We start from the raw sequence: 17,797 nt of genomic DNA on the forward strand, positions 1-17,797 counted from the left end.
AGACCCTAAAAGACAGGTATGTTTTCACAACAGGTGAAAATGGGGTCCCAAGAGGGAACACAAGATAGAAAAGGGCTTTTGTCTAAAAAAATCTACACATGAAGAAATTTGCTGGGCGTCTGGGTGGCTTGTCAGTTAAGTGTCCAAGTCTTGATATCAGCTCAGGTCACAATCTCATGGTTCCTGAGATCAAGTTCTGCATCGGGCTCTGTGCTGACAGCATGGAGCCTGCTCGGGATTCTCTCTCTCTGCCCCTCCCCTGCTCCCATGCTCTCTCTCTCTAAATAAATTAATAAATAAATATTTTTTTAAAAAAGAAATTTGCTGGGGAATGGAGGTGTCTGATTTGTCATGGACACACAAAAGAAAGGCATACATTAAAACGAAGCTAAAAGGAAAATTCTGCCTATTCCCAGCCCTAAGCCTTCATGTTGTCACTTCCCTAGGAAATGTCTCCAAGTCAGGATACTCTTTTTTTTTTTTTTTTAATTTTTTTTTTCAACGTTTTTTATTTATTTTTGGGACAGAGAGAGACAGAGCATGAACGGGGGAGGGGCAGAGAGAGAGGGAGACACAGAATCGGAAACAGGCTCCAGGCTCCGAGCCATCAGCCCAGAGCCTGACGCGGGGCTCGAACTCACGGACTGCGAGATCGTGACCTGGCTGAAGTCGGAGGCTTAACCGACTGCACCACCCAGGCGCCCGTCAGGATACTCTTTAATTGTAGTAAGAGGAGTCCCCATTCTGAACCCTGCTTTTCAGAGGACCCTGCATGTTACAGTCGTAGTCTTAAAAATTAAATTTTTTTAAAGATTTTTTTAAAGTAATCTCTACATTCAACATGGGGCTCAAACTTAGAACCCCAAGATCAAGAGTTGCATGCTCTACCAACTGAGCCAGCTAGGCATACCCCAAGTTAAATTTATTAATGTACAAAATAGCATTTCATCATCTAATCATAAAAATAATATGTGTAAATTATGGATTTTTTTTTAATGAACAGTCTTAATGAACAGTCTTTATTAGACTCAGACCAGAGTCTGAGAGTCTTGAGGACCTCTGTCTATTTGTCAGTTTTCTTCTCAACCTTCTTTCAGGCCTGTTTCATTAGTCTTGTGAGCTGCTCTTCCTCAGATAATGGACTGTGGCCTTCTTCCTCTTCTTCGGGGTGGCTGTCATCGCCTGGTTCTTCCAGCCAGCCTTGAGAGCCAGGTGCCCGGTTCAGGCAAACTTTCCTGCAGGCTACCTATGTACAACCTTGAGGGAAGCAGGAACTGACCCTCTGCTTCTTCTTGTTGTAGGGCAGTGGGGCCCATTGAACACCTTGAGGTGCTTAGGGCAGCCTGGCCTCCCTTGGTATTGGAGACAGCCTGCCTCGCACCTTCATAAAGAATAACTGGAGGCAAAGAATGGGTAGCGGCCAAAGGATGGGCTGGCGATCATTCTCTTGCAGAAAGAGACCAGGTACTTTAACTTGTTTCTGTGGAAATTGCCAGACACGTTGATGCTCTCACAGCAAGTGACCATTACCTCCTGGCCCAGTGGTACCTGTTTGGCCACAATGGCTGCCAGGTGCCCTGGGAGATGCCTGGGCCATGGAGCACCAGGACCTGCCCTCTGCCATCTTCCGTGGCCTCCTGGGAAAGTGGAATGTTATAATACAGATAAATTATAAAGAAGAAAAGAAAGACTTGGCATGAACATTAAAATTATCTTATTGAAAGTCACACAAAGTGCCCTCTCCCTCAGGATCCTACTCTTAGCATTGGCATAAGCACCCCATCACTCTAAACATCGACCCCGTGATCAACCCTGTCCAGACTTAGGAAATGCCTCTCCGCTTCTCATGCTCCATATTCCTAAACAAGAGGCAGTAGCTTCCAAATGCTTTGAAAGTTTCTCACTGTATCACTGTTGACTTAAGATGTAGACGCTTCAAACTACAGGAAGGACTGAAAACTGAAAGTACATCAAAAGGAGAGAAGACAGATTGGCTACCTTATAAATCCCTTCTCTGGGACGGTACAAATGTCAGATTCTGACGTGATGAGGTACCATTTCCCAGCAGTGTTCAGGGCCCACGTTGGTTTTGTTTTCATGTTTTATCCAATTCTTGGCTCTAAAGATATTCGGAGATTTGCACAGTTTTTGCACAGTTTTGCTTATGATGGCTGACAAAATATTTTGCAACATTACCAGTTCATATGACTTTTAAATCTGTAAATATATAGATCTAGATCCAATGTATATGAACCACGATACCAGCTCTTTATGTTGGCAACAAAATGAACACTGATGGCTAGAATCGTGAATAGTTTCATTTTTATAAAAATATTTAATAAGATTTAACCAAGTCTTTAACATTAAAAGTCAGCTTTATTTAAGTGATTTTGCCTTAAAATATTGATCCTGACTAATCATAATTTGAATTTTATTCTTAATTTTAACAGAGGATTTTGAATATAACATGTATTAAATGCTGTACCCTGTGAACACAATTCAAAAAAGATTTTTAATCCTGCAGGATTAAATCTGGCCCACCACCTGTTTTTGTTTTGTAAATAAAGTTTTATTCGAACACAGCTATACTGCTCATCGTTTACATGTTGTCTGTGGCTGCTTTCATGTTACAGTGACAGAGTTGAGTAGTTTTCACAGAAACCATATGGCCCACAAAACCTAAAATTTTTACTGTCTAGTCTTTCATAGAAAAGGTTTGCCAATCTCTGCTTTGGATGATTACTGCCAAAGGAATACAAATTATGTGAAAATCTTTAATATATCAACATAATTTTGCTGAAATGAATTTTTAAAATTTATGGAATACATATATACAAATTATAAATTATGAATGTCTTTATTTTATTACTTATCCAAACATCACTGGCTTCTCAACAGAACACCCAGACATGTGTGATATTGGTAGTCATCTTTAATAGCCTGCCAACTTTTAGCTGTATAAAAGCCAGAGCTTTTCACATATTTTTCAAGTTTATATTTAGGAAGTTATGTTTTTCCATATGAGGTGTGTTTACTCTTGCCCTGGGCTCTGCAAATACAGGGGCAGGCTTGCCAGAGTGTACTCTGAAATATACCCCTGTTCTGCCATATTGAAGTCTGAGCCTGGATGCTGGAACTTGGGAGATGGACCCCTGTGCCTTTGATGGGAGTTTGTACAGAGGGCACCATCCCGGAACAGTAACACTCTTACTCGCTCTGTGCCCTGCTTCTAGATGGGTGGCCACTAAGACATTTGGACAGACTCAGTCCCCAGAAGGACACTTCCCTCTGCAGTTGAGCAGATGGGACCCACTTTGGCCCTGGAAACCCATGTGAGCTTCCAGGCCAGGTGTGTGGGAGGCTCTGGCATGGAGAAGAGCTCCAGAGGGCTCGGTCAGTGCTGAAACAGCTCTCTCACCCACGCAGGCAGCTCTGCATTTCCTTCAACAGCTATGGTCTTCTGGCCACTGCCCAAGCTCTCTCCTCTGCTTGCCCAGGCAGAACCTATATGCCAGCAAGAGCTCTTGGTGCCTGTGGGGACTGTGTAACTCAACATGTGAGGCTGACACTCAGGACGCATCCGTCTCTGCTGCTGGGGGAGGCAACTATTCACAAAATGTTGGCAAACTTTTCCTTAACTATTGCCAGATTTAGCAAATAAAAATTCTGGATGCCCAGTTAAACTTGAATTCATAAACGACAAATGCTGTTTCAGTATGAGTGTGTCCCATACAATAGTATTGTATGTTAAAGTACGTGTCACTTCTCAGACAAGGCACTTAAGGACTCGGGCATTCGAGAGTCACTGTTCTTCCCCTGCTGAGGAGACTTTGGAGGTTATGTGTTTTAGATGATATGATAGAGGATGGGTGGGGCGCCTGGGTGGCTCAGTCGGCTAAGCATCTGACTTCAGCTCAGGTCATAATCTCACAGTTTGTGAGTTTGAGCCGCGCATCAGGCTTTCTGCTGTCAGCACAGATCCTGCTTTGGATCCTCTGTCCCCCACCCCCCTCTCCTCCCTGCTTGTGCTTTCTCTCACTCTCTCAAAAATAAACATTATATATATATATATAAAGTTAAAGTTATATATATATATAAAAGTTAAAGGATGGTTGCCCAGCTCATAGAAATGAACTTTCATTCATAGCTGGAAAGTTGTGAATTTTTAGGGTTTATCTATTACCACAGCATCACCTAGACCCTTCTGACTGTTATATCATTCGAGACCCTGCCCAGACGTCACTCTGGCTCCTTCCTCTTCCATTGTGCTCCTCTCATGTTTTATGAACCCCTTGCTTCCAATGTTTAATAAATGCCTGCTTAGTTCTCTCTCCCCCTCTAACCAGGGCACAAGAGTCTTGCCTTATTTGACTTTGTGATCACCGGATCTCACACAGGAAGTACTTTAGTGTGTGCTGAATGAATGGCCAGAAGTTCTCTTCAAATTCATCTTGGTATCACCAAGGACGTTACCTCTTTAGGTTTTATCTCCATTATTCCTTAAATAAAGGACCACCTCTCTTTAAATAGGTCTGCAATCTTGGGAAATTTAGTTGCATGTAGCTGTGTTATTTATATAGTGACTGGTCATCAGAAGAACAAGAGATTGTGGGTGATGACATTCATTCTTAGTCACAAATTAAAAGAGAAACATGACAATGACATTTCCACTGTGAGAGAAAAGGTCACCTGGCATTCAGAAGCCCTAATTGCAAGGCCATGTTTACATTCTAATCATCTATGCTTTCTGGAGATGTCATTGCTACTAATACAGAAAGGCTGGGGCCCACAGTCTACTTAGAAGAAAAAAGGAATTACTATTTCCCTAAAAATTTAGATCAGTGATGCTCAACCACGAAGTGGGAAGTGTGCATGCATATCAGAATCTCAGAATGGGGGAAACATAAAAAATATTTTGATTTTGGGGTGCCTGGGTGGCTTAGTGAGTTAAGCATCCAACTTGGGCTCGGGCCGTGATCTTGAGGTTCACCGGTTTGAACCCCATGTCGGGCTCTGAGCTGACAGATAGCTCAGAGCCTGGAGCCTGCTTTGGATTCTGTCTCTCTCTCTCTCTCTCTCTCTCTCTCTCTCTCTGTCCCTCCCCTGCTTGTGCTCCCTCACTCTCTCTCAAAAATAAACATTTGGGGCGCCTGGGTGGCGCAGTCGGTTAAGCGTCCGACTTCAGCCAGGTCACGATCTCGCGGTCCGTGAGTTCGAGCCCCGCGTCAGGCTCTGGGCTGATGGCTCAGAGCCTGGAGCCTGTTTCCGATTCTGTCTCCCTCTCTCTCTGCCCCTCCCCCGTTCATGCTCTGTCTCTCTCTGTCCCAAAAATAAATAAACATTGAAAAAAAAATTAAAAAAAAATTTAAAAAATTAAAAAAATTTTATTCTATTGTGAAAATTCATTTTGTAATACAAAATACAGAGAGATTCAAGTGTAACACTCTAGGCTGTGAGGCATGTAGAGAATATGGAATGGGCAAGCAGTCAGAACAAGCTGCAGTTGAGGTGGAAATCGGTGCGCATTCGTTAGCCAAAGGGTGTCGTTTGTGTTGCGTGTTTGGTACCATCTGTGCTACTGTTCCCACTGCAAACACAAAGTAAGTCATCTTTGTTTTAAGGGGAGTGGAGGCTTTTATTTTAAAGCAAGTTTTGATTTGGAGTTCTTAGGATGTGGCAAAAAAAAAAAAGAGGGGGCTTTGATGAGGATAGAAAGATGAAGAAGCAGAGGCAATTCTGTTTGGAGGTTTGTCTGTGAACGGGAAGATGAGAAGTAGAAGGGTAAAGCAAAAGAGCTTTGGGAGTTGTATTTCCTTGTTTTAAGATTGGAGAGACTTGAGCATGTTTTTTTTTTTTTAATTTTTTTTAACGTTTATTTTTGAGACAGAGACAGAGCATGAACAGGGGAGGGGCAGAGAGAGAGAGGGAGACACAGAATCTGAAACAGGCTCCAGGCTCTGATCTGTCAGCACAGAGCCCGACGTGGGGCTCGAACTCACGGGCCGTGAGATCATGACCTGAGCTGAAGTCGGATGCTTAACCGACCGAGCCACCCAGGCACCCCTTGAGCATGTTTTAAAGGCTGAAAGGAAAATCCAGTACAGGAGATGAGGTGGAAAAAGCAGGAGAGAACGGAGGATGGATAGAGATAATGGATTGTGGATAGAGAGAGATCTCGGGGGCAGTGGGGAGGGGTGAAGAAACTGAACAGACGAGGGAAGAGGTTAAGAGGGACAAAGAATTGGGGCACCTGGGTGTCTCAGTCGGTTAAGCGTCCAACTTCGGCTCAGGTCATGATCTCATGATTTGGTTTGGTTCGTGAGTTCAAACCCCGCAGGGGGCACTCTGCTGTCAGCATGGAGCCTGCTTCAGATCCTGTGTCTCCCTCTCTCTGCCCCTCCCCTGTCTCTCTCAAAATTAATACACACACACACACACACACACACACACACACACACACGGACAAAGACTTGGTTTGAGAGTCCCTGGCAGGTTTCTGGGGACTGCAGGCCATCATGGTAATCAGGGGGTAGGTAGAAAACTGGATTTATTTGCCTATTTTTATGAATATCTGAACTCCAATGCTAAATTTGTACAAATTTCTGCAGTTCCATACTGAAGTTTGTGGGTGGTCAAAGAAATTCACTCGGCCAAATTTAGAAACTACTATCCTACTTCAGGGTGAGGCTAACATTTTCAAACTTTTCAAAAATGGCTAGCTTGCAATTGAGCTTGTTTTGTTTGGAATATAGAATTGAAGCCCTGAAGACATTGAATCTGAGCTATAAAGGCTCAAATACCAACCTTGTTCATTCCTTTAAGCATGTGTTACAAAAATTGATTTCTAGATTATTCCAGTTGATATTTGAATGTCTTTTCATTTGCTCATCTTGATGATGTTCTAAAGGACAAGAATTTTGAAAGTGGTTTCCAAGAAAAACAAATCCCAACCTCATTCTAGTCCAGCTGCAGGATAAACTCAGGCTAACTTTTCCTTGTGTATGGGGAGGTAGACCCAAATTTCCTTTGTGAAACTCAGGGTGGGAGGGAAATTCTTCCTTCCTGATTTTCAGTCTTTGCCAGAAAATGCCTCAAGAACAGCTTAAGTGATACGGCGTTGAGTCAGTTGCATAAGAAAACATTTAGAAAAGCACATTGGAAATCTAGGGATGAAGTAGTTCCTTGTTTATCGTAAAGAAGAGACCGGTTTTGTATGCCACGGTATCATTTCCGTCAACGTATGAGGCCAAGCTGATTTGTCTGCACATCGGGCCACAGAAACCAAATAGAGGCAGGCTGTGCCTTCCACGTACATAAGATGCAAGGCTTGTTGTGGGAGCCAGTACACTCAGCACTCACACCGATACTACCTTACTAAGATTAAAAACACGAAGCTTTTCGGGAACTCTCTTGCCCTGTTGGTGGGATTGCAAACTGCTGCGGCCGCTGTGGAAAACAGTGGGGAGGTTCCTCAAAAAATTAAAAATAGATCTACCCTATGACCCAGCAATGGCACTGCTAGGAATTTACCCAAGGGATACAGGAACGCTGATGCCTAGGGGCACTTGTATCTCAATGCTTATAGCAGCACTCTCAACAATAGCCAAATTAAGAGCCTACATGTCCATCAACCGATGAATGGCTAAAGAATATATACAATGGAATACTACTTGGCAATGAGAAGGAATGAAATCCTCTTCATTTGCAACAACAGGGATGGAACTGGAGGGTATTATGCTAAGTGAAAGAAGTCAGTCAGAGGAAGACAGATATCATATGTTTTCACTCATATGTGGAACTTGAGAAACTTAACAGAAGACCACGGGGGAGGGGAAGGGAAAAAAAAAAAGTTACAGAGAGGGAAGGAGGCAAACCCTAAGAGACTCTTAAAAACTGAGAATAAACTGAGGTTGATGGGGGTGGGAGGGTGGGTGATGGGCACTGAGGAGGGCACCTGTTGGGATGAGCACTGGGTGTTGTATGGAAACCAATCTGACAATAAATTTCATATTTAAATACATACATACATACATACATACATAAAAACACAAAGTTTTTAAAGACCAAAATACATTTGTTCTCAAAAATTGCCATTGCTTTGTTTTTAGCCGTGATGTTTAATTAGTATAAACTGTCTAATGAGCCTAAAGGGTGATGTGGGGGGTGTTGTAAGTTTATCAAAGGAGAATAAGGAAGAGTTGAGGAAAAACTGCTCTAAATAGGAAAAAAACAGTGCCAAGAATAATCGCAGAGGCTTTACCGTGCTGACAGTACCTTACTTAAATTCAAATTCCTGGCCTAGTTGGAGGGCGTATCTGGTTCTATGAGGACGGTGACTTTAGGATAAGAAACACTTTATTGTGAAGACATTCTAGATTTCAGGCTTTGGGTCTGAGATAGATGGGCAGGGTTTCCTTGTCCACCTGACCCTTTCATGCCCACTGAGATCATTAATTCCAGATGACCCGCTAGACCGTGTGTGTGTTGCCTGGTGTCAGAGTAGGAACGTGGCATGAAACCATGAAGGTTTCTCTGGCTTTATGCTAATTTCCATCGTTTTCTGGCCAAACCACTGTTTAGCTGACATTTCTGTAAGATGATGGTATAATATCATCTTATTATGGGGTGGGGACCCACTTCCCCAGTTTAAGACATCTTTGGCGTCTTCCAAACACCTAGCTAAGATAATTAGGTCTATGGCAGAGACAAAGGAACATAGCAATCTTTCTCTTCAACTGGATTTTCTAACTTCATTCTTGTGTCAGGGCTACAACCTTAGGATCTCAGGGAAAGGGGACATAGCTATTCACTGGAGGTAAATGTAGAACTTTTGGATCATTTCCTGGACTGTTGGATGACTGTTCAATAATAGGTAACTTTAGATAACGTTTATGGTATTACAGGATTATCCTAAGTACTTTATAAACAGTAACTCATTAATGCCTCACAACAACTATATGAGAAGGGCATTATTATGATCCTCATTTTCTTTTTAAGTAAGCTCTACACCCAACGTGGGGTTTGAGCTCACAACCCTGAGATAGGAGTCACATGCTGTACTAAGTGAGCCAGCCAGGTGCCTCTTCATTTTACAGAGAGGCAACCAAAGGACCAAGTGCAATGGACTGAATTGTGTTCCCCAAAATTCATATGTGGAAGCCGTAACCATCAATGTGACTGTATTTGGAGATGGGGGTCTTCAAGGAGAACATTAAGGTTAAATGAGGTCATGAGGGTAGGGCCCTAATCCAACAGGACTCGTGTCCGAATAAGAGGAACAGACCAGGGATGCATACACACAGAGAGGCCATGTGAGAACACAGCAAGAGGACTGTCTGCCAGCCAAGGGGAGAGGCCTCAGGGGAAACTAAATCTGCTGACAACTTGATCTGGGACTTCCAGCTTCCAGGACTATAAAAAGATAAATTTCTGTTGTTTAAACAACCTAGTTTGTGGTATTTTGTTGTGGCAGCTAGCAAACTAATATACCATGAAACTAAGAAATTTGCCCAGGATCACACAGCTCTTAAACGGGAGAGCTAAGATTTGAACCCGGGTAGTCTGGCTTCAGCAATCATACTCTCAACCTTTTTCTGTCTTCATCCAATGAGTTAAAGCCACACTTCTCAACAGAAATATAATGTAAGCCACAAATTTGAACCTCACGTGTAATTCACAATTTTCTAGCAGTCACATTTTAAAAAACAGATAAATTAATTTTAATAATGTATTTTATTTAAAAATTTAAAAAAATGTTTATTTATTTTTGAGACAGAGACAGAGCGAGTGGGGGAGGGGCAGAGAGAGAGGGAGACACAGAATCCGAAACAGGCTCCAGGCTCTGAGCTGTCAGCATAGAGCCTGATGCGGGGCTTGAACCCACGAACCGTGAGATCATGACCTGAGCCGAAGTCGGACACTTAACCGTCTGGGCCACCCAGGCGCCCCTTAATAATGTATTTTATTTAACCCGATGTACCAAAGTCTTATTTAAGCATTTAATCAATAGGAAGTTATTAATGAGATATTTAACACTCTTCTTTTGTACAGAGTCTTCGAAATCAAGGGCTTATTTTGTACTTACAGCACATCTCAATTTGGACTAGCCACATTTCAAATAAGCCACACATGGCTGGTGGCTACCATACTGGACAGCATAGGATTAAAGCACTTTCACGGCTCTCCATTGTGCACAAGATAAAATCAAGACTCCACCCATGTTTCTAGCTTTGTGTCCTTCCTAGCTGCAGACTTTTTAAGCTCCTAAAATTGGCAATACTTAACTGTTAGCTTTCCATTCACACCATGCTGCTTTTCAGCTTGGTATCATGCTCTCCCCATTGTCTGGATGCCCTTCTTCTCATCCATCTGGCTTTTCCTGCCTCTTGTAGATACCCTGTTCAGGTTGCCCCTCCTCCCGGAAGCCTTTCCTACAGCCCACACTGAATTGGATGCCTTTTTTTTTTTTTAATTTATTTGTTTATTTTGAAAGAGAGAAAGCATGTGTGAACGTGCACAAGTGGGGAAGGGGAAGAGAGAGAGGGGGGCAGAGAGAGAGAATCCCAAGCACGTTCAGCGAGGTCAGTACAGTGAACTCACGAACCGTGAGATCATGACCTGAGCTGAAATCAAGAGTTGGACACTTAACTGACTGAGCCACCCAGGCGCCCTGGATACCTCATCTATGTGTTTCCTCATAACATTTCATCCTAATTCATCCTGACATTTAGGTCTTCTTATTATACTTATTTGTATATGTGTCTGCCTCTCTGATTATACTGTGAGCTCAGTAGCAGATATGCTTTATTTATCTCTGTGCCCAACACAGAATCTGACACATAAAAGGCAACAGTAAAGTTAAGCTGAACTTAATACACATGCTTTGGCATACAAGATTCTTCATCCTGGTTGACCAGAATTTCCCCCAAATCATGAGGAAACCAGGCACAGGCCTCCTGGAGGGAAATATGGGTGGGCACTAGAGCCACATAAATGTGGGTGTGTGGGGTGCTGTGTCTCTATAATCTCAAGACTCCTTAGATAAACATAAAATCAAAGTAAAATCAAATTTTCTATGCAAAAGCAGTGTCAAAAGTCAGATCTTCAAATTTCACCAACATACCTATTGAGAAGACAAAGCTAGTTTACTGCTTACCTCAGTAAGCTTTGAAAAAAGCTTTGGCTGTGTCTCAGATGGTCTCAGATAGAGGGAGTAAGGTCAGAATTAGGTGGAAGTTTGATTTAAGACAGGTTTTTCAAAGAAGGGATGGGAGGGGGGATCTTGGTTAGGATTGGGTGAAGGTCACAATATCACAGTCCAGGAATGGTGTAAATAGCAAGGTAAGGATTTTAAGGGGAAGACTCAAGACTCAAGGGCAAAAATGATTGTTTTCCACTGAAAACTTGATGAGTATTTCTTTAAGATCTTATATGAAAAATCAAACTATTTACCTACACAGGAGACTCCTGGAAAAATAAAAGTCACCCTAATGAAGACAGAAGAGTAGCAAAGTCAGGCTAATGAAAACAAAGGATTCTCCCTAAACTGATTTAGCAGGATTCTGGCAAAAATTGGGCTCATGAGGACAGGCCCAAGGATGAGGTCTATTTGAGAATAAGAGTTTAAAAGAGCTTGACTAGAGGTGCCTGGGTGGCTTAGTCTGACTCTTGATTTCGGCTTAGGTCACAATCTCTCGGTTCCTGAGCTCTGTGTCCAGCTCCACACTGACAGCATAGAGCCTGCTTGGGATCCTCTCTCTGCTGCTGTCCCATGCACACCTTCTCTCTTTCTCAAAATAAGTAAACATTAAAAAAAAAAAAAAAAAAGAGCCTGACTCAAGTTTTGTCAAAGGGAGAGTCTATGTCAATGGGGAGCAGCCTAAGGTCCTCTTGGCTTGCCTTTCCTGGCATGGAACCATTGCTTCACAAGCCAGGGCAAAAGTGACAGGGACCCAGTATTCTCAACATGCCACACCTGAGGAAGAGCCTCCATTCCACAAAGAGGGGCTGAGTAGAAGAAGGTCCCTACTTCTTGACCACACTTGGACTTAGTGTCAGCAATAGGTGGCTGTGAGAAGGATGAGAAAAGGTATTGTTCTGCTACTGGGGATGTTCTGGGTCTCAGCAGTGTGGGACCTGGGGACAGGTTGCCATCTTGGTTCAAATACCACAGACTCTCACCTTTCTTATTATGTTTTCTTACCTAGCTGTTCTTCAATAAATGTTTTCTTATGTGCTGTTTGCCTTTAGGAACATTTCTGGAGTCCCCCTGTCCCCCCCTTTTTTTTGTAGCTTCACTTTTACTGGGGAGAAGGTCAGTGGAGCACCTTATGACATCATGCCAGAAGTCAGTCCTCAGAAGTATTTCTTTTAAGATCCATGGCTGGCAAAGTTGTTCAAGGAGACTCAGGATGAAGAAATATGTATTATATTGTAAGTGGTGATTTTATGTATGCAGGAAAGGATCTAAAGCTTTGAATTAGTACATAATGGACGATTATGTGACTAACAATCCTGTAATGTTAGAGGTTAACTTATAGAATGCCATTAAGGTGTGATTTGAGAAAGCATATATATCCAGTAGAGGGGTGCCTGGGTGGCTCAGTGGAATAATCATCTGACTTTTGATTTCAGCTCAGGTCACGATCTCATATTTATGAGATCGAGCCCCATGTCAGGCTCTGTGCTAACAGCACGGATCCTGCTTGGGATTCTCTGCGAGAAGTGAAAGGTTTCACTTTCTGAAATAAAACAAAAAGCTGTGCTGTCTAGTTAATAGGTTTACAACCTATTGGAAATATGTACGAACCTCTCCCAACAATGGAGTCCCAAATCCTTAGACACTTCACTTCCTGGTTCTTCTTATCCTCTCCATTTTGTGGGCTCTGCAATGAGCATGTGCCAAAGAACTGAAGTTTCTGCATCACGTGAGGGGATGTACATTTGTTCCAATCAGACTACTTTTTGCCTTACATGGGCATAGGCAACTTCCGGCTAATGGTGTAGCCTCGGTAGTCCTCAGCCAATGAGGAATCAGGGGAGGGACCTGCACACTAGGAGACTAACCTACCAGAGTGTGCCTGTCCATCAGACAGGCTCTTGCAAGAATGTTGATTAAAGCCCCGCTTCACTGTGCTCAGTCTCCATGTCCCTCCTTTGATTGGGTCAGTGGGCTTACTTCTCACATTCACTCTCTCCCCCTCTCTCTCTGCCCTCCCCAGCTTGCTCATACTCTCTCGCAAATACATAAACTTAAAAAAACACATCTATGTCCAGTAGAGAAGAGAACCCCAAGTGTTGTGGTTTAATTGCTTGAAGATTAGCTGGTTTTATATCTAAATTAGAAATTTCATTTTAGAATTTCTTTTCCCACTGATTACATGAAACGTAGTTCTTTTCTACACAGCTTGTCATCCTGCCAGCTCCTTCATTGAGTTAAATAAAACTTTAACTCGTGTCTATTTTTGTATGAGAATTATGTTTTTAACAATTAAAAAATTTTACTTTCAAACCTCTGTAGTCTCAATTCTGAATTTTTTTCCTACACAGATAGCACAGACCACAGGTAGTAAGATTAAGGAAAAGACAGTTTTTCTGAAACTCTGGCTCCTAAGGTCCTGAAGATTCTCTTAGCAGGTCATGCACTCCTAGGGGAAAATGTGTTATGGACTAGTTTGTGCCCCCACCCTCACCCACCCACCAAATTCATGTTAAAGTCCTCCAGTACCTCAGAGTGTAACTATATTTGGAGATAGGGCCTTTAAAGCTGTAATTAAAGTAAAATGAGGTCAGATGGGTGGGCCCTAATCCAATATGACTGGTGTGCTTATACAGAAAGACATAGACACACACACACACACACACACACACACACACACACACACGACCGTGAGGACACAGAAGGCAGCTATGTACAAGTCAAGCGGAAAAGAAACCAACTATCTAATACATTATGCAGGGGAATATTTTGGGTTCCTTGGGACTGACCAGATGTAGGAAAACTTTGCTTCTGGGGGACATCATCGAAGAAATTATGGCTACCCCAAAAATGTATAGGTTAGAAGCAACAGTCTCAGTAAGGGTAGGGATCTGCAAATACTGCAAATACAAATACTGTAAAAGATAATTGTGCTGTTGGGAGTTTGTCACAAAATTCCCAAAGCCCTGACGTGGAGAGTAGGTATTTTTGTAGGTTGAGGCAGGCCCCCCCCCCCACTTCCTTCTGTATTTATTCAGCTTTCTGTGTATTTCATTAATCAGCTGGCCGCTTGGTTTAGACAAGATTGTTGGTCTATAATAGCCAGTTTGCAAAGTTACCAGAAAACACCAGGGTTCTATCTATAATGGTCTTAGTATTTTTAGTTCAGGAATGGAGGATGGGCACTGCCAAGGTAAAGAATTTAGGGCTGGTTCCACCATAAACTCCTACCACTGCAAGGCAATGGCAACTCTTTATTTATTCAACAGATAATCTACCATATGCTGGTCTCTGTATGGGTGCTTTAAGGAAAAACTGCTACTTACTGAACAGGGGTTATCATTAGAATCCTGTAATCTCTTTAATCTTCATGCCTTTATTTGTGAGAATTCAGGGTAGTTAATCTGAAAAAAATTAAAAGAAAAAAATTTTTAATGTTTATTTATTTTTGAGAGAGAGAGAGAGAGAGAGAGAGAGAGAGAGAGAGAGAGACAGAGTGTGAGCCAGGGAGGAACAGAGAGAGAGAGGGTGACACAGAATCCAAAGCAGGCTCCAGGCTCTGAGAGCTGGCAGCACAGAGCCTGATACAGGGCTCGAACTCACAAACTGTGAGATCATGACCTGAGCTGAAGTCGGATGCTTAACCAACTGAGCCACCCAGGCATCCTAAAAAATTTTTTTTAATGTTTATTTATTTTTGAGACAGAGAGACAGGGTGTGAGAGGGGGAGGGGCAGAGAGGGAGACACAGAATCCCAAGCAATCTCCAGGCTCTAAGCTGTCAGCACAGAGCCTGATGCGGGACTCAAATTCAACCCATCAGATCATGACCTGAGCCAACTGAGCCACCCGGGTGCCCCCACAGTAATTAATCTAAAAGTGAGCTAACTTGTCATACATCAGGCACACAAGCAAACAATTTTGTAGCTTGAAGATCTGGTGTGTGTGTGTGTGTGTGTGTTTAAAGAAAAAAACCCTGGAAGCCATGTTTTGAATATACAGATCTTATGCTTGTTTTGGAAAATCTGAAACTGATAGCCACTGTTCTTGGACCCTATTGAGAGATGTTTAAAAACACTAGATATCAATAAATCAGGTAGATTCTTCATATATATATATATATATATATATATATATATATATGTATATGTATATATTTACTTGTTTAACCAGTATTTGTTAAGTACACAGGGTAGTGCAGTTGGTTCTGGACATACAATGCTGGCTTTTAAAACAGCACCATGGGGCGCCTGGGTGGCGCAGTCGGTTAAGCGTCCGACTTCAGCCAGGCAGGTCACGATCTCGCGGTCCGTGAGTTCGAGCCCCGTGTCAGGCTCTGGGCTGATGGCTCAGAGCCTGGAGCCTGTTTCCGATTCTGTGTCTCCCTCTCTCTCTGCCCCTCCCCCGTTCATGCTCTGTCTCTCTCTGTCCCCAAAAAACTAAATAAACGTTGAAAAAAAAATTAAAAAAAAATAATAAAACAGCACCATGACTTTGTCTTCATGGAGTTTATGGTCTAGTGCAAAAAACGGTTATTAACCAAATGATCATGCAAAGACAATAATAACCAACTACAGTATGCACTCTGAAGTCACCTACTGCTGCCAGGAAGTTGTTACAGATAACCAAGTCAGGTTTCATCAGCCTAATATTCTATTGCCAAAAAGGGGCCTTGCTGTGACCTGAAAGTGGATGTAAACTAGCTTTCTGTCAACACAGAGAACATTGCCTTGGAAGTCACACAAGCCACATTTTTCATAGTATCTGAGAACCAACCAACCTGTTCCAAGCACATAGCTGAGCTGATACTGAAATCTGAAGAAAAAAGTTCCTGTTACCCAAAGGAGGAAGAGGGAGAGAAGAAAAATCAGGTAAATTCTTTAGAACTAGTTTGTAAGCCAGCATCAAGCTACAACAAAAGACACACCAGTCCTTTGCACCATTACTATGTTCCTTGATGGCATGGCTAGAGTAACTTTTCAACTTTAAGCTTCCCAGCAAATATATGTGTCTATGAAATTGGTCTACATAAAACTACAACAGTAAGAGGTATGGGGGGTGAGAGAATCATTGGGACATCCTAAACCTTCTTTTTTATTATTATTTTTTTTAATTTTAGAGAGCAGGCATGAGCAGGGGAGAGGGGCAGAGGGAGAGAGAATCTTAAGCTCCATGTTCAGAACAGAGCCCAATGTGGGGCTAGATCTTGTGACCCAGGGATCATGACCTGAGAGGAAATCAAGAGTTGGACACTCAACTGACTGAACCACCCAGGTGCACCCCCCACACCTTTTTTTAAAAAGAGTAAGTTTTTATTCCTACTCAAATCATTTTCTCTCATATTTTCTCATATTTATTGCTTTTGTCACAAAGAATAGATATGCAGTAGAAATCCTTAGGATAAATTAGGAAATTGGAGTATACAGCTATGATTAATATGTCAAAAATCTTTTCCAAAAGAAACACAAAATAAAATCAAAGGTAGTATAAAAATAATAAAGCATTAACAAACTAAAAAACAAACTTATTTGGGAGATCAAAACAACTGAAAAGCAAGTTCTTTAAAAATACTTCTGGGGGTGCCTGGGTGGCGCAGTCGGTTAAGCGTCCGACTTCAGCCAGGTCACGATCTTGCGGTCCGTGAGTTCGAGCCCCGCGTCGGGCTCTGGGCTGATGGCTCAGAGCCTGGAGCCTGTTTCAGATTCTGTGTCTCCCTCTCTCTCTGCCCCTCCCCCGTTCATGCTCTGTCTCTCTCTGTCCCAAAAATAAATAAAAACGTTGAAAAAAAAATAAAAAAAAAAACTTCTGGCAAGATGGCTGAAGAAAAAGAAAGACACAACTAAAAAAAAGATATTAAAAAATGACTAAAATTACGAATTAGGTAGACTTTTAAAAATACTATAAAATAAACAAGGGCACTTAAATGGCTCAGTTGGTCTGACCCTTGATTTCAGCTCAGGTCATGATCTCATGGTTTCTGAGATTGAACCCCACAATGGGCTCTGTGCGGACAGTGTGGAGCCTGCTTGGGATTCTCTCTCCCTCTCTTTCTGCCCCTCCCCCCCACCCCCTCTCACAATAAACAATTAAAAAATACTATAAACTTTTTTACCAGTTTGAAAACTATTGTATAAAGTGGTTTAAATTATTAATAATCTTCCAAGTGGAAGGAGAGAGTGTGCATGGGTATAGAAAACACTGAATGTGAATTGTGCAAGTTAGGTGACAGAAACATGAAGTTTCTTATACTAAGCTTTCTACTTTCACAAATGTTTGAAATTTTTCACAAAAGCACAGGCTTAAAAAAAAAACACCAAGGCAAATAAAGTTTTGGAGGATGACAGAAAACAAAACAATCATTTTGAAAACAGGCAAGTAAAGGCCAAGAATCAAGTGTTTACCTTGTCTGTTGATATGGGAAGTTTCTCTTATTATATAAAAGTAATCACAATAATAAATGCAAAAGGCAGGACAGAACTTTGCCATTTTGTTATCCTTACAAATTAATGAATTTATAGGATAGTCAACGATGGCTAGTACCATTTTGACACACTTAAATGCCCAATGCTATCTATGAAGTATTCTTCTCTCTCCCCACCCC

The 17,797-nt window shown here is 42.1% G+C and overlaps 1 long non-coding RNA gene across 1 annotated transcript; it reads right to left on the reverse strand.

Annotated features, from left to right (window-relative positions):
• Positions 1 to 652: 652 nt before the first annotated feature.
• Positions 653 to 16,347, reverse strand: LOC124503104 (uncharacterized). The gene is made up of 3 exons (XR_006960110.1): positions 15,977 to 16,347; positions 14,524 to 14,601; positions 653 to 1,637 (listed from the first exon to the last, which is right to left on the reverse strand). It is a non-coding gene; the product is annotated as an uncharacterized LOC124503104 (long non-coding RNA).
• Positions 16,348 to 17,797: the final 1,450 nt, after the last annotated feature.

The sequence above is a fragment of the Lynx rufus genome, unplaced genomic scaffold, assembly GCF_022079265.1.
Source record: "Lynx rufus isolate CCGP_SWC_20201006 ecotype Redwood Valley unplaced genomic scaffold, mLynRuf1.p SCAF_10, whole genome shotgun sequence".
NCBI classification, from domain to species: Eukaryota; Metazoa; Chordata; class Mammalia; order Carnivora; family Felidae; genus Lynx; species Lynx rufus.